We start from the raw sequence: 22,959 nt of genomic DNA, 5'->3' as shown, positions 1-22,959 counted from the left end.
TTCAAAGAGTTATTTCTATCACCTACACACTTATAGTATATATATCCTTTAATAAAACTGTTTACAATCCACTATAGTAACATTAGTTTAATGAATTTTCACTTAGCAGCAAAGTTTAAGGTTTGTGATCCATACAAAATGCATAATTTTAACAATTCTGTGCTTGTGCTGAAAAACATGATTTAACTCTGTTCTTTGATGTGCTTTTAGTCATCTATTTCATAGATAGATAATAATCAGGTTATTTCAGTACTGCCACATATCAACATTTTATGTTGTCTTGCTAGCAGTATAACAACTTCATTTTATTATGTATTTGTCACTGCAAGTTAACCAAAATTTTTTTAGAAGAACTATCATTGCAATTAAATTGTCAGTGATGTTGTTTTTATAAATGAGGTAATTAAGCCCTTCCATTCTATTACATAGTTAATGAGCATGCAAATTAAAGCAAATAGTTGAAAGATGGCAATTCCCTAATCCCTTTTCTAGTATCTTGTTTGAGCTAATGCTTTTTTTTCCAAAAATTCATACAATAGAGAATAACAGTTCTGAGGATATAAGTGACTTGCACGTATTTATTACTTCATATAAAAGTCCCCTCCAATTGTATCCAAGTTCAACAGAATGAAGAAATATTCTTAGAAACTAATTTCTCACCTCCCCTTTGGCTCTGGAACCTGATCAATGTGGCCTCATACTGATATGAAACAGTAATGTTACTTATTTAACAGTGCTTTTCATTGTGGTTTTGCCCCACACTGTCACAACAAACAAAAGAAAAAAAAAAAAGAAAAAGAAAATAATATAATTTGCATTACTGCTGTCTTCATTCTTGTTGTTGTTTAACCCCATCTAGCAGGAAAGCATCTTCAGCCATTCACTCATTGCCCCAGCAGCAAAGAAATAAGGGAGAGAATCAGAAGAGTAAAAGCTGTAAAATCCCTGCGTTGAGATAAAGACTCTAAGTTTAAAGGGAAAGCAAAAGCTGCACACACAAGCAAAGCAAACCAAGGTATTAATTCACTGCTTCCCATGGAAGGCAGGTTTTCATCCGTCTCTGAGAGAGCAGGACCCCATCATGTGCATTGGTGACTTGGGAAGACGAACACCATCGCTCCAAATATCCCCTCCTTCCTCCTCCCTCCCACTTGATACACTGAGTATGACATGATATGGTCTGGAATATCCCTTTGGTCAGTTGGAGTCACCTGTCCTGGCTGTGTCTCCTCCCAGCTTCCCATGCATCCCCAACTTCCTTGCCAACCTGACAATATGAGAAGCAGGAAAAGCTTTGACCCTGTGCAAGCCCGGCTCAGCAACACATCAATCCTGTGTTCAGCACAAAAACATAGCCCATACCAGCCTCTGTGATGAAAATCAACTCTAGCCCAGCTGAAACCAGCACAATTCTTTGAGCTGGGTATTTATGATCAAAAAGGGTAATTTTGCATTTAATATAATGGAACAGTCCTTTTATCTTCCTGGGAGAAATGAAACATTTACAGTAGGACTAGAAAAACACAGGGTTTATAATGGCCCCTGAACCATATGGCAGCCACATTAAAATGAAGCAGAGGAAGGAGGGACACTTGAAAGGGATCTTTCAGGGTCACTTTGCATGTTATGCTTAGCTGAGTTTAATGTGATCCCAGGCAGACAACCAGTGTGGTGCAAGGAATAAGTGTCAGACTTTAAGCAGTGCAAATATTCACACAGGCAGTTGCTCTGACTGGGCTTGGGGGTTGTAGCTGTGGCATGTAAGGCGTGGTTAAGACTTTCACATCTAGCAAACTCTACTTGTTGAAACCTCTCAGCGGATGTGGAGTTGCCTCACATTTTTTAACTCTTGAATCTGTAAGGCACACAGATTTAAAGGAGTTACTGTTGTTTTCTAAAATTTATCGATATTCTTCTGCATAAAAAAGTGATTGTGGAAAAATCACCACACCCAAATATGAAAAAGGTCCAGAAACTGTATTTCTGCTGAATAAATAGAAGCATAGAATAGTTTGAGTTGTAAGTGACCTTTTAGAGGTCATCTAGCCAAAGGCTGTGACAATGAGCAGGGACATCTTCAACTGGATCAGGTTGTTCAGAGCCCTGTCCAGCCTGACCTTGAAAGTTCCATAGACAGGGTACCCACCACCTCTCTGAGAGATAATGTTCCTGCTCTCACCACTAAAATGAGACAGGTGATAAACTTATGAAAGAAGGAAGAAACCTTTGGGTAGGATATTTTAAATCAATTGATTAACCTTTTCTATGCCATAACTTAGTCAAGGTACTAAGCTATAAGGTAGACTTGGTACATCTCCCGTTTCTTCTCCTTTTCCACCCTCCTCAGGCATTATCTCTGCATGCAGTTCACAAGATATGGCACTAAAGCAAGTAGTATTTTTTGGGACAGGACAAAGCTCATGTTGCTACAAATGTGTAGGTTTGCCTATTGATCTACTGAGGAAAATAAGAGAGGTTGTAGGAAAAAGTTGAATATGCTATTAGTATCAACCAGCATTTATACAAAACTATGAGTTACAGTTAAAAATGTATGCTGTCACTGATTTCTAAGCACCTGGGCTAGAGGATGGAAAGTTTTGGTTTATATAAAGAGTAGCTTATTTACTTTGAACGTCAGTTGAAAGTCCTATAAAAATCCATCTGCAGACAAGGACAGCAGTAAAGTAAAAAAAACAGAATAAGAAAAGGAAATTTAATTGCAAATTGAACTCAAAGAAAGACTTTTTATTTTACATATTCAAATAAGACCTTCTTTTCATAGCTGTCCTAAAAGAATTTATATTTATTTTATATAACTTCATTTATATTTAGCTTCATTAAAATTACATTACTTGAAAAAAGTAAGATTTATTTAAACTTATACATTTCAAAGCTTCACACAAATAATTAAAATAAGAAAGCAAAACTGTCTCTATTAGTGGGGATCTATTCAATAAAGCATTCTTACAAACATATCTATTGTCCATTTTAATACTCCTGTCAGTCAGTTTAATTGGTTGTCTCAAGCAGATGTATTTGCAGAGTTTGAATATGTAAAGTTTATTGAAACTGCTGGATGAAATGTGTCAATAAATAGAAAATAGTTCAGAAGTGTAAGTATTTACCTTTTTTTTAAAATGAAATTTATGAAAGAAATTAAAATTTTAAAAAAAAATTAAATTAACCAAATTTTCTCCTGTTGTTGAAAACTGACAGTCCTGTAGACACATATTATTGAAACTCCTTCACTGTAGAAAGTACCTGCAAAGAGAATCCTGCTGACTTTCAGTTGCATATCTTCAACAAATTTGAGTTCTGAAGATTTTTCCCTTCAGAATATGGATTACAACTTGGAACCTACTCTGGAAATGCTGTCCAGAAATAGCAGTTTGAAAAGTCATTATACATTTTCTTATTTCGTGACATAATGAAGACATAAATACTATTACTGGTGTCATGACATCCTATTACACCAGTTTACATACTAGTCTGCCCTCTTAGATCAGTCTGGTGTTGCCACCCTGTGACATAACTGCTAAAGCTACTGCTTACTTGGATCCTCCCCTTCCATGCAATACAGACAAAATGCTGCCAGCTCTAACTCCAACTCACTTTTCCCATATCTCTCCTTCACAACTTTCTGTCAGCTACAAATCAACACAGAGACATTTCACTTACCTTCACCTCTGTACATAAAACTTCATATGAGAAAATGCCAAACATTCTTAGCACTGTGCTCGCCACCCTGGCAGGAACTCAGAGGGGATTAATAAGGTTGAAACTGGTTAAGGTTAACTGTTGAAAATTTGGGGGTTTATACATTTCCAAGAGGTTATAGCAGCAGTCAGTGCCAACTTAAACTTGGACTGAAATCTTCCTATGTCTATGCCATAGAGAAAAGACATGGTTCAAGGGTTGCTTGTTGTATATATCACAATTATAAATAATATTATAGATAAAATGTAGAGATGGAAAGCAATTACCCAACTTTGGTGTTTTACTAGCTTTTAAGGTCAGTGCCAATATTTCAGATTTCTCAGTCAGGCCGAGATTTCAGTATCTTGGCCACTGAGACAAGTAAAGATAAATTGGACCACATCAGTCTCCAAGGGACTGTAAAAAGCCAAATGCCAGGTGTTTTATGCATACTTGTGCCACGTATGCTGTCTTTGGCAGTAGAGGACATCACCAGATGTAGACTTTGGAACAAGAAACAAATTTTGAAAGTAGAACAGCCTGTGATCTGATCTCTGAGTTGCACACAGGGTAGGTCCCACACTGTTGAGCAGTAGCAATGGCCAGCAGGAAAAGTTAACTTTATTCTGTACTTGATACAGACCTGTAGATTCTGTGTGACCATCAAAACCAGAAAAAGCAATCTGAGTATTTGTATTTATCTCTCCTGGAGGGAAGACCTTGCCTAACCCATACCCAACCTTTCCCATCCATACCCAGCCATGAGCATAGCTGCTACTTATTTAGACCAACTGCTGCAGCAAAAATTTCAAAACTGCTACACATAGTGTGAATGCACCACAATGGATCTTTTGGGGGGAAAAAAAAAGGATTACTATGTTGGAATTGTTTAGAGTTTAACAGTAACCATTCAAGCAGATTTGCTTACAAAGTATAAGCAAACCAATGCCTATGATGGCTTTATTGGTCCTACTCTTTCCTATTTTTCATCTACCATGTCCCATCTTTTCAAACCCTCGAAAATCTATTCCAAATTTAAACTGTGTTCTAAGGTTATTCCTTGTTTGATATAATGCTCTCTTTAGAAAAGATTTGGCATAGCGAAAGTAGTTTTAATGAGTAGCTGGTCATCCAGAGAAGGAAAAGAAATAAAGGAATGGGCCATCACTCTTTTTAGAAAAGGGGGATGAGCTACCCACTTGAAGAGGACAGGTTTGGTAGTTGGGTAGCTAGTGGCTGTCAAATGATGAGGAGTCATGTATTCTCTTTTCCCCTGGTAGTGGGTGGCCTGCTGGAAAGAGGATCAGATGGGGATATAATTCACATCTAGCTCAATACAGCTCAAACAACAATTGTCAGGGCATGAAGTGCCCTTTCTCCTTCCTTTAGAAATATAACTAGCTAGACAAGAAGAGCTGGTGGGAAGAGCCACATGAGAAAAATGATGGAAGATGGGACTCTCTTCTCCCATGTTTTTAAGCTTCATTTAAACTGGGACCCTCTCTAAATCCTCACCTGAGGAACACAACAGTTACATTAATATCATATCTGTCCCTTGGCTTCTGACGCTTTGATCCAGATGCTGACCTAGGGCCTTGTTTTTATGAAACAAGGAGAGAGACACTGAGCTCTGGACAAACAATGCTGCACTAGCTATGATGGGTGTACAAGATAGGTGCTATGGATGGTTAATGATCTGATGGTGGCAAGACAAAAAAATATGTTCTTCTCCTGGAGTGCAATATGTCTGTGATGTAAAATTCTCCCTGGGTTAATGCTACAGCTGAAAGAGCTAGTCTCTTTCAGCACACTTTAGTTCAAATGTCAATTATTTTATAGATGCAACCACAAAAAACCAAATCACAATAAAATTTTGATAGTGTATCTATTTCCAGGGGCACCTGTTTCTTTATTCAGAGAAACAATATTTCATCAAGTTATGCAGAAAATGCACATTTCTTTGTAATCTTACTCAGCTGACAATTCCAAAGTGGAGGAAGGAGTGACACACATTAACAAACTCAATTTCTTGACTTATTTTTTTCCTCACCTGATTCTCAGTGATGAAAGATCCCAATTATACCCTTCCTTCTCCCATTTTTTTTTCCTGCTCCATCATTTCACTTTCCCTTCTGGATACTAAAGGGAAAAAAAAAAAAAAAAAAAAAAAAAAAAAACAAGATATATCAGTCTTTCAAGACTCAGAAACCACTTAAGCAGATCCAAAACCTGAAATCAGCATGTGTGTCTTTGGGTGTTACGCCAGAACTCTGAACTGTGCAAGCTTTGTCCTTCTTCAGTAATATTTACTTTTGAATTACAAGATATAAGAGTTGTGCAATATAAAGGCAAGGTGAGATCAAGACTAGTAATGGGGAGGACATTTTTAGAGGAGTGCAAAAAGGTGAATTGCATAAGCTGCACTGAGATGACATTAATCTGTAAATTCTGATTTGGCACCTCATTTTATAGCATATCCCCTGAGCCCAAACAACTACTCTTTTTATGCATGGAAATTTCAGAGCTGTCTAGTGTGAGAACTTGCTGTGAGTCCTGATTTTAATAGCTTCAAAAGAACAGTGCTATTCAGATTGGCTTTTAACATGTTCTTAAATTGCTATTTTATTACTCTTGCTGACATTCCAGAGACATGAAATTACCAAATCACATTAAGAAGACAGTAGGTGGAGGGAGGAATCTAGTTAAGTAACACCAGACAGGCCAAAGAAATTGACTCCTTATCTTTAACTTTCAAAGCTGTGCTTGTTTAAAAAAAAAGAAAATTTGTGTTAACATTCTGTAAATGAAAACAACTGAAGAATCTTTATGAAATAAGTAATTTGTCTCTTGTGATTGACCTCATTTTTAAGCTTTTGTTTTCACCTTTGTTGGTATATTTACATACACAAATCTCTCTCTATATATATTTGTCATGGTTTAGAAATGGGGCTCCCCAATCTAGTACTCCCACTGAAACACCCCAGACCATGTCTTTTTTTCTCACTCTCCTCCACCTGTGGTGGAATGGAGAGGAGAAATGGAGGCACAAAAGGTAAAGATCCCAGGCTGAGATAAGAACATTTTACTAGAAACAGCAATGAAATAAGAAATAAGCTAATACTACTAGAAGAGCATACGGGTAGACAATTCACACGCGATTGCTCCCCACGTGGAACACGACGCTGTCTGACCACACAGTACATCAATGGCCACAGCAGAAGGGTCCCCTCTCCCTTCCCTCCCCTCTGCATGTCCTCAGGTGATATGGAAAAACCCAGGGTGTTGGCCACACCCCACCTGGCTGTTGCAAAAATTAACTCTCTTCTGGCTGCAAGACATTACACATATATGAAAATTATGTGGGAAAGACTGTAGTCATACAGTGATTTTACTAATGACAGAAATGCCAATGATAATGACAGTGGTTCATTTGAATGTTCTCATCATTGGTATAAATCTTCACTATCTGAGTTTCATGCACATATTCTCAATAAATTAAATTATACCTTTTTCTTACAAATTACAGGAACTTCAGGTGTGTAACAAAAACCAAGATGGATATTGCAATACATTATGTGAAAATAAATCATCAAGTCATGGTGGCTCAATTCTGTAAATGAGTCTAAAGTTTCTTGCTTTTAAGTCATTTCAAGAAAATCTATTACTAAGTCAAACCAGATAATGAGATAGGAAAAAATAATTTATAAGGCAAGTTGCAGAAAATAATTACAAAATCATAGGATTGTTTCAGTTAAATGGGACATTTTAAGCTCATCTGATCCAATCCAACTGCTATGGAAAGGGACATCTTTCTGTAGATCATGTTTCACCAAGTTCCATTCAACATGACCTTGAACACTTCCAATGATGAGATATTCAAAACATCTCTGGATAGCCTGTTTTAGATGGAATAATATTAAAATTTGTCCCAAAATACCCATTTATTTTACAAGATATCAAATGTAGTTGATATGTTTGACAACATTTTTGTGCATTGAAGTGCAGCAAGTCACCAAGCTTTTGCTTAATCCATGTTTTAAAGACTCAGCAAGTAGTAAGTGTCAGGCAAGCTCAAGGTCAGTTTCCAGTAGTATATGATTGACAACGGGCTCTGATCAACTCCTGGATTTATGGGGCTCCCCTCAAGTTCTAATGTTCAGTCAAAAATATGAATCTCTTTCTTTTTAACCTCTATCAATACAAATTACAATTGTTATCATTGTAGATTGCTATAAAGAAAAAGTTGGTTTTGAAACAGAAGTGGTTTTCACATAGAAGAGCACATGCACTGGCATAACTTCCAGCTCATCTGCTGTTACTACTCTAGAAGAATTACACTGCTCACCTCTTTTTAGCAGGCTTGTGTACCACCTTACCCAGATAAAATCAGTATGTCCTTTTAAAAGCACTTTCAGTATGCTTCAAGTTTCCACAATATCCCTGAGTTAATCAATAGAAACTGCCAGTATGTTACTAAATCTGTAGTTACAATATAATGAATTTTGAATGAGAAATGATTTCTTTTAAGTGTTCCTGAGTGTTACATCCACACTGTGCAAAAGAATGTATAGTAAACACTCATCTCCAAGTACTGGACCTTGACTTGTCTCCTCAGACTTACTGGGTTTTTTAATGTGAATTTATTGCATCTTTATTGCACATACTATTCAAGAGAGACTTACAGGCTACAATTTTATTGAGCAAAAAGCAAGAAGGAGGGACTCATAAGATGCTGAAGAAGAGATATAAAATGGATGAAATATATAAAATGAAAACAGAAGGCATAAATTTTTTTTCCTCTTGTATTTCTTTCCACCTTTTTATGGTGGATTATGTAAACTTTATATAGAAGGAGAATAAAGATCATGCTGCATATCAAATAGCCTTTTTTCCAAAGAAGGGTCTTTATTTTCTTGGGGAGAGTGAGTGTGTGTAAAGATAATATTTTATTTAGTGATAGCATAAGCTATCAAAATAGAAAAAATAAAGATGGAAAAGTCAATTCTGTGCTGGACCCTCTCTTTGAAGTGAATGGTAGTATAGAAAACTTCTTTACAGACTACATTTATATTGTTAACAAAGAAAATTTCTGACTGTTTTCTACTTTATTTAACTGCATATTGAATTTAAAAATCTGTTTATAGTACTTAATTAAAACCAGAAACTTATTCACCAATGTTTTCTTTGCTTTGTGTGACCATAAGAATGGAATATCATGTGGTTTGTTTCCATCAAACCTTTCTATTTCTCAAGGTCTCCATATCCCAAACAAGTAGCATTTATTCAGCCCAGACTACATCATCCAATTTTCAAGCAGAGTTAAACCTGGATATAAAACACAACTACTGTTTAAGTAAAACTTTAGAAATGTAGAATAAATTATTTGTGAGGAACAGATGTTTACAGGCAAACCTCCATTTTTCAGTCCCACTTTAGATTAATTAATAGTGGAACACAGTCATGTCTCCTAAAAATAGACCATTCAGATAGCAAATAAAATCTCAATTTTCTATTAATAGTTTTTCCAGATATATATATGTTCAAGAAAATATTTTAATGATGGAATAATATTTCCACAACAACAACAAAAAAATATTTTAATCTTCATCACGTGCAAAAATGGCTGGACCATTTGCATTTGGTCTTTCCAAATAAATTCAGATTTGATAAAGAATCCTGGGGGTAAAAGATACAACCAAGTAAAACAGAGACTGTCTACAATTAAAGCTACTATGAATTTTTAATGAAATGTAGGTGCTGCCCTTTCTTTCTCCAATAATGAAATTGTGCAGACCTTCCTTTCCCTGATGGGAAACATACTCCAAGATTCATCAGCTGAATGTTAAACTGGCTGGTGATCATCCACACATTCTGTTACTTATTCTTCTCTGTATTTTTGGATGATGTCATGTATCAGTGTTAAAGAGGTGGCAATTAGCTGCATTCATAAACACGTGCTTGAAGCAGTCACACGTTGAAGTTCAGCTCTAACAAGTGCCAGAAGGCTAGAAGTTATGCTGAGACATACTAAAATCAAATCACCATAAGCCTGAATGTGTAGAAGGGAAATATTCTCTCCCTATTTATGTGTTTGGAAATGAAGAGGCAGAGCTAAGAATATCTTTTTGCTCTTAGTTTAATGGTGCATTTATACTACAACAATGTCTTACATGTGGTGCATCTTAGTATATTTGGGGGAATAAAAAAGCAAAAGCTACTTGAGGGCTGAAAAGATACATCAGTGGGAGGAGAGCTTAGCTGAGAAGTGACTGTTCAGCAGCAATTTGATTTCATAGCTCTTCCCTGAAGCTTTAGCTGGTGGCAGTGACAGCCTCATCAGTGATGGGTGTGTGATCTGCTTAAACCACTCAGTTACCAGGTGACAGATGGAGTGAGCATGCTGCATAGAAAAGGAGGTATAAATGGCAGATGAAGAGGGTTTTTGCAAAGACTCCAAGATGAGGGAGGGAGAGGAGGAATCCAAGCTCTACCTCACACAGGAGTGAGGACTCACAAAAGCTGCAGTCAGCATAGGTGGATTTCCTCAATGATGGAAGCTGAAAGATGGTATGTTCTGACCACTAGATTACTCTTTCTATGTCTGCAGATGTGGAAAAAATAGAAGCCTTTGTCAACAGCAGTGAAAGAGCAAGCTCTGGCAGGGCAGCCCTCTGGAAAAGCCATGCCTGTCTGATAAATCCATTCCATTGCCATAGGAGGAGTCAAAAGTAATAATAGTCAAGAAAAATCTTCTGTTAAAGGATCTAGAAACAGTCATCTGCCAATAAAAGCTGCTATCCTGATAAGTTTGCTGCTTGCCTTCCACTCTGGTAATTCTACTTGTCTTCTGCCAAATTCTGCATGAATTCTAGAGACAATCAAGTGGAGGATCATAAAATGTTTAGGAGCTAGAGTTACTGGGGTTTTGTAAGCAGCAGAAATGACAACACTACAGAAAGGTTGCAGAGAAGATGGAAAGGAAGGGAAAACCTTTTCCTGGGAAGTGAGAGGACAAGAGGTGCATAGTGAAAGGATATGACAAAACCAGTTACAATAATGGAAAACTACAGAGAGCTAAATTTGGTGGAAATAGGGAAACAGAAGATTTTTTCTTCCCAGACAGCTTAAGACAGCTCTGGTGGACTTTAAGATTCAGGGGTTATTTTCTCAATATCTTTGTTATTCTGACCCATACTGAGTACTTCTGTTTAATCTGATTAGCCTTGAGTCAGACAACCTTCCTTCAAACAAAAGAATAAAATCTTCACAACTAGAGTTGTTAAGCACTAGAAAGGATAGTTCAGAGAAATCATGAAATCTTCCCCCTTTGGGCCTCTAAAACTTTGGCTAGAAAAAAATCTGAGTATGTTGGGTCTACATTTGAAGTCACCACAACTTTGAGCAGGAGGTCAGACTGCCTGACCTCCAAAAGCCTTTTCCATTTTTGTATCTCTGCAAAAAGAGGCAGTTTGTAGCAATGACTGTGTGCTGAAAGGGAAGCACTTGAATTACACTGTATCTTTTCAACACTATTGAATCACTCCTAGAATATAATAAACTGAAGTGCAAACCTGGAGTGCCTGAACTCTTTATTACCTGATTTCATATTACTACAGTCACTCCTCAAAAAAGTGGGCTCATCAGTCAAACAGTGTTTACCAGTGCATAGCATGCTGTCGAGCTCTAATGGTCTTTAACTATCAGAAAAGCCATAAGGGAGAGTATTGCTATTATCACTGAGGCCCAGCGTTGGGAGAGGATGCATTGTTGAGAGGTGAATGTAGGTTTCCTCTTTATTGCTTCTCTGAATAGGAACTGATGCAATCTATCATGGTTTAAATGAAGAATTTCAAAATGTAGTGGCCTTTAAAATGATTTAAAGTCAATGAGCTAGTAGTGGAGTCAACTTGGCTCTCACATTTGGGTGCAATGCCTGTGGGCTGCTTGCTGCACACAAAGCTGTGTGCAGCTGCTCTTTAGCCACTGGTAGTTCACCTGGAATGCTGAGCCAGAAACTCTCAGTCTGAAGAGCAAGTACTAAGCTCTGACTGTGTTTGTTTGCTGAACAGCTGGAAATACTAACAAAAACTGAGATCTTCTTATTTGTAATTGTTCTTTTTATTTTTATTTTTATTTTTTTTTAATATAGAACAAGGGCAGGACAGAAAAGCCCTTTTACCCACCCCTCAGCTGCACTGTGCTGAAAAAATACACATCTCTCTGACATTTGCTTTTATCATAAAGTAAGAAAAAAATGAAACTTTATTTTGCAGCAGAAAAATATAGTTAATCTGGACAAAGCAAAAGGTTGCACAAGCTTCTATCTCCTTGGTTCAGTTTGTATTTTTTTAAATTGTGTTGTGGGCAAATTGAGTGCAGGTTCTGGGGTTTTCTATTATTTTTTTTTTAATCTTAACATTTCTTCCCCTCCTCCATTGGAAACAGCCAAAAATAAGACATTTCTTTCTTTCTTTTCCCCTTAATTTTTTGTGCACATATGGACATGTGTTTGGACATACTCAAATTTATTCTTAAATACAAAATCTAGCTTTTGCCTTAATTGTTTTTTATCATTTCTGTCCACCCATCTCTTAGATGCTGCCTTTTTATTTCTCTTATTGCTTCTCTCCCATGTCTCTTAGGAATTACAAAGGACCTGATAAATTATTTAGGTCCTACTAACTGCTTTTGTTTTCCTGAATGCTTGCTCCTTAGATACTAGGAAAAGGACAAATTTATTGCAGATTTTGAGTATGTTTTAGAAATGCATCACTTCCTTGAAAAATAAAAGTTGAATTAGTTCAGTCAGTAGTTGTATTTATATTCTAACAAAAACCAAAACAGTGAATAACTTATAGATGGGGAGGGCAAGTGAATATTCAGTGTTGAAATGCAGACAGACAAAGAGCATATGGAGCATGAGTCAGGGTTACTTTTAAACAAACAAGGGAAATTGTAATCTTCCTCCTGTTGTGGGAACAATTCCATGTCTTTGTTTTTGTTTAGATTTTTTTTCTAAGGTAGTTATAAACCTATCACAGCATTTCAGACAGTCACAGACTCTTGCCTACTGTCACTGTCTTTGGCCCACAATTTTGGCAATACAATTCTTTTTGTTCTGTCAAGGTCTCTGTTGTGGACGCTGATGCAGGCAAAGCACAGAAGCTTTGGTCAATTTCTGAAAATTCCTCAGCATTGCTACTGAGCTGACACAGCTCTTCTGCCTGACAGTGAATCTTCAGACCCCTCTTCCAGAAAGACCATGGTGACAATAACTAAATGGAAAGGTTAGATGGCTATAATGTCATTGCCTCCAGCACTGCATTTTCCTAGTACCTTAATTAATATTGAAAATTTCTGGTAAAAAATTTCCAGAAGCTAGTGTATTTTTCCATACACAGTTGCCCTGAATTACATATACAATGTGTACAGACATCTGCACTTCCCTGTACTCTGATATATTTAGATAAAAATTCTTTTCCCTGATATTGAAAAACACTCACACATTTCATTACAATAACAGATGGAAGTGTTGACTATGCTGACTTAATTCAATGTTAGCTCTGAATCCTTTACCATTAAGCAACAATTTTAAAATACTTATCTAATACATCTCCATTTAAATCTGAAAATTTGAATTGTTGCATTGTTGGTTCTCAATCAATGTCATAATTACTGTAAAATTAAAATTCTGAAGACCACTAGAGGAATAATAATTGAAAATAAATAAATTATGGTCAATAAAGGGTCCTTAAATGTTTAACAATCTCCACCATATTGATAAACATTAAAACTAGAATCAAGTATCAGCATTAGGAAATGGAAATGCAGGTTTCACTGATTTGAAATTACCATTTTCTGTCCATCAGTAGAAGAAAGGCAATTCAAGTTTGTCCTCACCATTGCTTAGCTGTCCCTGAATCTTTGTGTGCTGTTTCCAGAGGGAAAAACATAAGTTTACTCACCACTGCTACTAAAGGACAAAAGTAGATCTCGCAAACTCTTCCCTCTCGCGCTGTTTCCTATGGATATTTAATGCTTCTCTAGCGGTCATTGTCTGCAAGAAACATTAATTTAAATTAAAAGAAATAGAAAGAATGGAAGAAATGGGAAGACTGCTTCCATATTACAGATTTACACGTTACAAATTTGCTGCAGAAAGGGCCTCCCTATCGGCTATAGAAAATACCTGACAATTCTCAGCAAAACCCAGCCTCCCTCAGCCACAGAGAAAACAGATGGTTAAGAAGGATTTATGAAATTCAGGAATATAATTGTTCTACCCAACAACTTTAGAAGTTCTTGCAATGGCCTAAACTGCTCCATACTAAAATAATTGACTAAAAGAAAAACATGTTCACTTAAGTAAAGAAGGTAGAGAGGTATAGATGACAAATCATTAGGGCTGCTTAAATATTTACTAAGCAAATGACAGGAAAACAGAAAAAGGAATAGTTAAAAAATAATTTAATCTATGAAGTCTCATGAAGAACCTTGTACTTTGAAGGGAACTTTGTTTGGTCTCTCACTAAACTACTAAAAGACTAAGAAGTATATGATTAATATGCTTTAAACCCAATGAAGTAACAATAACTCCTTTAAAACTCTGCTTTCTGTACTGACCTGAACTCAAGAGTTTCATTAGTATAAAAAGACCTTCAGGTGCTCTTTTTCCCTATGAATCTATTGAAATTTTCAAGATCTCCCTTTTTATTTCTCTCTAAGATCTGATAAAAGAAATATTTTCCCTCACTAGTATAGAAGGAAACAGAGACCAAAGTACAGATCTTAAGAAACCTGACATTTTGGAATCAGAAAACACAGTGCAACAAATTATTTTATACAGAGTTTTCACACTACCAAATATGCTCTTGAGTCCCCAGTTTGTAAATATTTAATTTACTTGCTTGCATAAATGTATCAAGGAGGCTCCTAATGAAAACTTTATTTTATCTGTTTCTTCCCCCCTTTCCCATTATGCTGTTGTCTGATACAGTACAAGCCTTGACCCAAAATAATTTCATAAAATAAGAAGAAATGTATTTCATGCCATGAAGATAGACAAAAGGGGCAGGAAGAAGATACTTAAACCTATGTCTTACAAAGATCTGTGATTGTTTGCATCTCTTACAAACTGGTCCTTTAAATCTGAGTATAAAAATGGTAGGTTCAATTGATGTTAACTAAATGTTTCTAAGTTATACCAGAATAAAACATGGGCTGTTGGGAAAGCTCCAGTACATACAGCTTTGGAAGTCTGGGTGTAACAAGGAATTTGTTCCTCATGTATGTACAGATGCTGATACCTGTGCTTAGGACCACTTGAAGGATCCAATATATATCAGTTGACTACAGAAGCGATATAATTTTTCTATCAAAAGTTTGTCTAAAATTACTCACAAATTTCAACCACATTGCCCAGATAATAGGTCATCAGAAAATATATTTTAATTGCTAGGAAATTGAATCATTAGAAGAGACAGCTCTTCAGGTCAGAAATGGCTTTGATGCTCAGCCTAACCCCTCTTCTCTGACAGGGTTTAGTAGAATGATAGCAAACAGTTAGTGTCATCCTACCCCTAGGAATCTTCAAAATGCTGTTCATTTTTAACTATTGACAGCATGGCTTAATTCATTAGAAATTCTTTTAACTTTATATATGTAAGTAATCATTCATTGCCCCCAAAGGAGTTTTAGCAAGAGTAGACCATTGATATGCAGTCAGTGATTTTTATTCTGCATAGCTTCTTAATGTTAGGTATGAATTGCACCACCAGCCTCTCAATGACATGTAGCAGGAACCATTAAATTTTATTCTAATTTATTTGGCCAGCTCCTTCAGCAGCTTGAAGACTTTCTAGACTTACTTCATTAACACAGAAGTTTTACTTTCATTTGGAATTTTAAAATTACATATCCATTTCTGTAGTTTTTTATGGTTTAATAAGGACCTGACTATCTTGGTGCAAGTAAATTTTTTAAGGGCAATTCTTATTTTATATTTTATTCTGTATCTTAGAACAGGCCTAGTGTGAGATGTCTCTCCTTTTTTCTGTATGTTTCATAAGAACCAGGCTGGCATGATTTTTTTAAAGTCTATTCTTGTTTCATACCTTTACTCTTGATCTTTGATCAGGCTCAGTATGAAATGTATTTCTTCCCTGATTCTTGTACTAATATCCATCTCTGCAATAGCCTATTTCCCATCTGTACTAGTAAGATCTTGTCAAACAAGCCAACAGGAGTCTGCGATAGCTTCAGGCTCCTTCATCTCATCCTGTCTTTCTCCATTTTTCTTTAAGCAGTAGGAGCAAATTCCCTGAAAATGAACAAATACGTTTTAAATTTGAAACTATCACCAAAGGCTAATTGAAAGAACAGAATCTCAAGAAAAAAGGATTATGTATTCTCCCTTTACATAGGAGAACAAAATTATAAAACATACAAAGTAAGAAATACATTGGAATGCAATCAGATGTCAGAATTAAAGATGATTCCAAATTTTTTCTTCTCTTATATAACCTTAAATGTTTTGTGCCACCTAGGATAATAAATGTGCCTAACCAAAATTACAGCTGCTTTTGCAAAGAAATGTTGAAATACTCCAAGGAGTCACTCATTAAAATAATATAGTTGCCATTATCCATAATATCCTAGACAAGGTTTTATTTAGATGATGAACCACAGAAAGCTGCTTTGTTATCTTTAGAACACTGTTTTCAACAAACAGTCCTTGCCACTTAGCTTGGTAATGAGTACAGGTCACTTCAGTCATTTGACAGGTTCCATTTTCAATGAGGCCTGGTTTGACCAAACTTTGGTTACTAGTTTGTATTGCAATGTACAAGGAGCTATAGATAATTTACTTTTACTTTTTGAACAGTTGATTACTGGAGTAGTTCTTTCTGCTATACAAATATCAATAATTCACTTGATCCCTGTATCTGACTTTTCCCAGAGTCACCTTGAATGTTACATGAAATTAGTGGCAGATGCATTGATATTCCTAAGAATAGTGCTGTTAAGAAATAACATTAAAATACAGACAGTTTCTAATCCCACCACTCATCTATATTTAAATATGGATGGTCATTATCAGATGATTCCCATTGCTGATACCTGTGGAATGATTTCCTATCTCTATTTTTGTCACTGATTCATTTCTTGCTTCATTTCATAAGTCTAAAAAGCCAAAGAAGGAAGTTACATATATTCTAAAGTGCTTGAACTCCCTTCCCCCTACACCCTCTGCAATGTGCCAAATATGTGTGTGGTCTTTGTAGAAAAGGTATTAAAAACTATGCACAGTAGCCATAATTGCTCACAGGCATTCTAGAAAAACATTTGGCTGTTTATCTCATGCTTCTGAAGCTACTGATATTCCTGTCTGATCCCTAAAACTAACCAAGCTCAGTGCCATGCTAAGGCTCTTTAACAGCACACTCTATTCAGAGTAAACAGCATGAGGAAGAAATGCATTACTATACACTGGTAGCAGAGCCCGTTGAGGCATCAAGTTATTGTTAAGGCCAGCACTCCTCTCTGTACTGAAAAATAAGAGGGAAAATGCATTGGTAGGTGGCTGATCTGCATCAGAAAGCGGTGTTATGCGTTTAGAGGATAATATTAAGATGAGTTAGAGATCTATGGATTTAACAGGAGTAAAGGTAGATGAAGCTCCTGGGAAGAATTTTGTTGTCATCGTCTTTAACAGTTGATGCCTACCAACTTCATATTGATTGAGAAGCAATCCATTTTGAATTATTTTGGAATTTTTAAGTAACGGTAAAAAAAAAAAAAAGCTCACAAAATCCAGCCAAAAATGCAGCAACAAGTGACAGTATCAACTTTTCTAAAAGTTTTTCTACAATTTTACATTTCAGCATCCTGAAATGTAAAAAGTCGCCCTCTTTTTTTTCCTATATATGTCTTAGAAGAAAAAAAAGCAAACAAACTTTACATTATCATTGGTATATTTCCTGTTTCATAAAACAAAAGTTGAAGACTTGATTTGCCAACACATATGGATATAAATTCTTCATTTCTTTGTTTTACAACTTTAGGTTCTTGAAAAAGTCTGATTCTGTTAATTTATTACATTTTTTTTTCCTGAATGTTAGGATGCATTAAGGATGATCAAATGCTTTTGATTATAATAGTGATTAACAAGAACAGGGAAATAATGAAATCAGAAGAGGAATGGAAAGATTTGTTGTTAGAACCTATTCTTCATGAAGTTGGAGGGGAGAGGACTTTTTTTAACTCTATGTGGTATGGGAATGAATTTACTCAAAAGTGTTGAGTAAAAAAAAAATTGACAAATTTTTTCTTTCTTCTTTCTCTTAATTTCTTTTTGGTGCAAAGTAAGAGTTCAAGAAATAATATTTATTTGAAAGAAATTTAAAAACTAAGTTATTCAGTGAGAGAGAAAAGACTGTATGGAAGGAATAAGTCAAAAGAGAAAAGCTAAAGAAAAAAAAATTGTCTTCCTGACACTATAAAATATTGAGAAAGCCACTAGAGGGAAATGCTGTCATTTTCATACTTCAGGGCTTTCATTTAGCTGTGATGAAAATTGAATAACATACAATTTTCCCAATATTGTAAAGCATTTAACACAACTTTGCCATTTTCAAGGGACAAGTAATTTCAAAAGTCAACAAGCTTAAAGATGATGTTTGACAGAAAGGGTAGTTCTCTAAAAGCTGAAGAGTGGTCCAGTGACTGCACTGGTATCCTGGGATTCAGAGTTCATAGTTTTGTCAAAGACTGTCTGTCTGATCTTGGACAAGTGACTTGATTTAATGCTGCATTTCCTCATCTGTAAAATGGGAGAGTGCAGTATTCATCTCTCTCAGAGGAAACTGCAAGGATAAATTTATCTATTGTCAAGAAGAAAGTTCAAGAAAAAAGTTTTCAATTAGGCATACAAAATTGCTGATTTGAAATGTCATTGAGATTCAACTGCAGAAACAATTGTCTAAGGTGTTTAATGCAGTACCTTGTGTAGCTTCAAATCATTGTAACTGCAAATGGTTATAAATAGCTACAAAAAATCTTCAAATGCCATAAAGCACTAACACAGACATTTCCAGTATCAGATTTCCACTACAAATTATTCAGAGATTAAAAAAATAATCACAGAATACTGTGATTAGGTATGCTGAAAATATCCAAGTAGGATTGAATAATGTGTTAATGTACTAGCACATTTCTGAATAGAGAAATTACATAAAATGAGGACAGTCTCTCAGAAAAAGTAAAAAAAAAAACTGCTTTAAGAGTGGGTTTTGGTTGCTTTCTGTGCACTTGTCAAACATGTATATTTTCTACAAGTAATTAGATTCTGCAACTTTTGATAAATTTTAAAATGGCCCTCAAAATGTTCACCAGGAATTCCAGTCACCTGTTAGGTCATGGATTAAAGAGGCCTGCTGGGGTTTTGTAGAAGGAAGATGAGGAAACTCAGCTTTCCATACCTACAGTACATACTCCAAAGAATAATGCTTTGGAAGATTACATAGAACTGTACTTGTACAGTGATGCACTAATCAGAGATGTAACTATCTGGAAAAAAATACAGAAACAGTTGCTTTGCTTGAAAGTGTTCAGCAGCCCTGCCTGTTTCCCAAGCCATGTATTTATCTGTTGTATGTCCCACACTGTTTCTATTAGGGCTAGAAGCATGTTTATTTTTTAATTCATATCTTTGTCTGAGATCTCTTTTTGAAAGTTATTGTTAAATCTAGCTGTGTGAACTGTACTGCACAGAAATTAATCTTGGCCGATTCTAGCACAAAGTAGTTTAAGACAAGCACCTGAGTTTCATGCCATTCTTAGAAGCAGGTGAGCTCTAAATATAAAATACTGGGGAGGGATAATTTAGCCTCACACAATGCTGAAACATATTCTCATAGGAGTATTCCAGAGGAATTTCTCCTTATTTCATATCTACGGCATCCATTTTTGAGCTCTTTAGTTCATCTTCAACTTGAAAGGTGTTTTGCTGCTAGCATTCAGGCAGGCACATCACCTGCCCAAAAACAAGATGGATTCACTTCCACCCTGCACCTCACTGGCAGCTTTGCCAGGAAAATGTTCTACTCGACTCTACTCTTTGGGGTTCTGGATGAAGAAAACCTACCCATTTTTTTTTCGTTTTGGTTGAATGTGACAGGGATGGTAAGCAATAGATTTTACTCTAAAAAAGTCAAGGCAGTCTTTAAACAGCACTTAAAAGAAAAAGATATGTGTAAAATATTAGACCATATTTTTAGCTTAATGCTGTAAAAATAAATAGTAAAGTATTGAAAATTATACTTTAATATTCTGGCTCCCATTATATCAATAATTAAAGTTTTTATTTCCAGTATGAAAATAGCTGTCCAGAGATTTTAAATTACAAAAAATCATGACCAAAAAATAGGTTTCAAGACAAAAGAGAGGATTTGCAACTGGCTGTGACCACTTGAGTAAGAAATATGTATAGCACTAACAATATTGTAAAAGACCAAGAATACATGGAACACACTGCAATGAAATTTGCTTCAGCCTGATTAGGATATCTAATATGATGCAGATCTCCAGCAAATGCTGACAAGAAGTGATACTGTGATCTTCTCTGCTATGTCCTTTCCCTCTGGAAGTTTTAATGTCACTCACATGGTAGTATCTGCAAATGTGCCTTCAGCTCTGGCTGGACCATAACGTCCAGCAACAGCTTAGATGCAGTGCTACAAGTTCTTTCTGCGTGAAATAAAAATGTATGCTATTAAACTAATTTTAAGATCAAGACCTTTTTTCTCCCTGTAAACTAGAAAAAGGCTATTGCCTGTCAGCCCATATGTGTGTAACAACTTCCTACTAGATAGAACAGGCACAATAAATATGTGCACATGTGCTGGGGTCCAGTGCACAGATAGGTTAAAATCTGGATGATTATTTCTGTTGTCCTAGTTCAGTGCCAGAGTTGAGTTTATACAGGGACTCTGATGGTGCACATGAGTCCTGTTGTCTCTGGTCCTCATTAACACACTTTTACGTCATTACTACATTGACAAGCAGTGCAGGTGGTATAGGGCAGTGACACTGTGAACCTTTCTAGTGGTGTATGCAATAGTCCATTTTCACATGCCTGTTTCCCTTTTGCCTCTGAAAAAGACAGTTTGCTCTGTGGTCCATTGACTTCTTGGCTGCAGTAAACCTGCTAATGAGCTGAGTCAAAGCTCCCAGACAACTTCACAAATGTTAGCAAGAACAGATGTTAAGTATCTGTGGCAGAGATAAAGCAATTATACAAATGGGAGTGGTGTTTTGTCTTCTAAGGCATTCTCATCCTTTGAACGTGCAGATTCAAGCATTCATTTACATAATGTACATATTACCTCCAAAACATAACCAGAGCATACTCAAAAGCAGAAGATGCAGTAAAGATTTTTAAAGAGACGTTATCATCTTGACAGTCCTTGCTCTCTCCAATCTCTGAAAATCTAAGCTTTTCATTTTATTGTCATGTTGGAGAAGAAAAGCAAACCAGACCTGAAATATTTTTATTGCTTCTGACATGGTTCATTTCAAGATGTCTGTCTGAATTCCCAGTATGCTCCTTTGCCTGTTTTAACATCTCCTGCTCTCTGTCCTGTGAATTGTGAATGCTATTTACATGGCATTATAAATAGCACTATCTCTTTTTTTTTAAGTGTCTGCACCTTCATGATCTGTCTTCAGAAGAACTGAGAACCCATTGTTATTTGTTTTGTATATGAGTTATCATATCTGTGTTTAATCTGCATTCAGTCTTGTACTTTTCCATTCCTATTCTACCATGGTACTTTCCACTACTTTTATTTAGGTCAGATGTCTAAAACCTTTTCCTCTTTAATTTTTTCTTTTATAGAACAGGGGATTTTCCGGAGTTAATTATGTATGACGTTTGGAATCACTGAGAAAACTCTGGTGACTTCCACAGATTTGTAATTTGCAGTTTCAGGCTTTCCCAATTTGCAGTTTCAGGTTTTTTGCTTATTTGTTCCAGGTCCTTTCTTCTATGTTTGTTTCTAATTATTAAAGTTGTTTATTTTAATTTCTATTCATTGAATACCACCTCCAACCATATTTTGGTCACGTACTTATTTGAAATGATGCTTCAGCTCTCCTGCTTACTGGATAGAAATAGATGAAAGCATGCTCTTTGCAAAAAGCCACATCATCTAACTTTAAAAACAAGCCCTTTGCTCCATATATTATCCCTGTAATTGGCAATAAATGAAACAGATACTGAAAATACCTAAACTTTTTTTTTTCCTGTCCATAATTCTGTTGTTGCTAGCTTTTGGCTTTGTGTATATCTACAGTCAAGCTGTGTGCCTTTGAATATTTTTCTCTTCTGTGCTGATAAAGTGTGTTCATATGACAGTGATGTGTGCTGTTCTATTCTGTTGCAATCTAACACCATGTAACACTAACCAACCAAAAGCAGAACTTTGGACCTGTAATTTCCATACTCACCCTTTCTTGTCCTTCTGTTCCACTCTATCCTCTTTTTTAGCTGTAAGACAAAATTTCACATTTATCCAAACTCTTACTTAACAGTGTTTCTTTAACTTACATATGTTCCATCCATTTATCACATGTGGCTCTAATTTCAGGGTGCTATGTCTCATGATTCAAGCCTTTGTTTATTTTCCTTTCATTGTGTGTTTTATGTTTTAGCCTTTGAATTTTCTTTTAGAAAATCCCCACACTCTTTTTATTTATAGTGATTTCTCTTTTTTTTTTCACCCTTTATTACTTAATGTTGTCCTTAATTTTCTTACACCAGACAAATATTCAGGCTGGTTAACTTCATCATGCTAGTTGACTAAGTTTGATTCAAACTGCATCCCCATCTTCTTTTACTTTAGAGACTGCATATGCCATTATAAAACTGAATTTTTCTTTCCTAGATTCATAGATTTATAAGACAGAAAAGAAAATTAATTTGTCTGTTGTTTCCCATAACAATTGAGTTGGCATTGGAGAATTATCTAAAGAGCAATAAGGTACACTAGGTTTTTCTGACATAAAAAGGAGCAGAGTATCTGTAATTTAAAGACAAGAAATGAACTATATTTCTGCCTTACTCCCAGGCAGACTGGTGTAATTTAGTATCTTCTCAAGAATAAGTGTGCATTTCCCAAAGATAAGGATACATAAGAATATCTATCCTTACTTAGGTATCTTTGGGAAATTCTGCCAGAAGACAATACAGCTTGATTGATGGGG

The 22,959-nt window shown here is 35.8% G+C and overlaps 1 protein-coding gene across 1 annotated transcript in view; it reads left to right on the top strand.

The window, feature by feature from the left end:
• Positions 1-1,430: 1,430 nt before the first annotated feature.
• The window catches only part of GPR65 (G protein-coupled receptor 65), a 452,137-nt gene continuing 430,608 nt past the window's right edge, over positions 1,431-22,959 (top strand). The window contains exon 1 of the mRNA XM_068192671.1: positions 1,431-1,442. The gene's annotated coding sequence lies outside the window, so the exon portion shown is untranslated. The remainder of the gene's footprint in view (positions 1,443-22,959) is intronic.

This window comes from Anomalospiza imberbis, chromosome 6 (assembly GCF_031753505.1).
Source record: "Anomalospiza imberbis isolate Cuckoo-Finch-1a 21T00152 chromosome 6, ASM3175350v1, whole genome shotgun sequence".
Classification (NCBI taxonomy): Eukaryota; Metazoa; Chordata; class Aves; order Passeriformes; family Viduidae; genus Anomalospiza; species Anomalospiza imberbis.
Note: the sequence above shows the minus strand (reverse complement) of the source record. Positions and strands in the feature narration are given on the sequence as shown.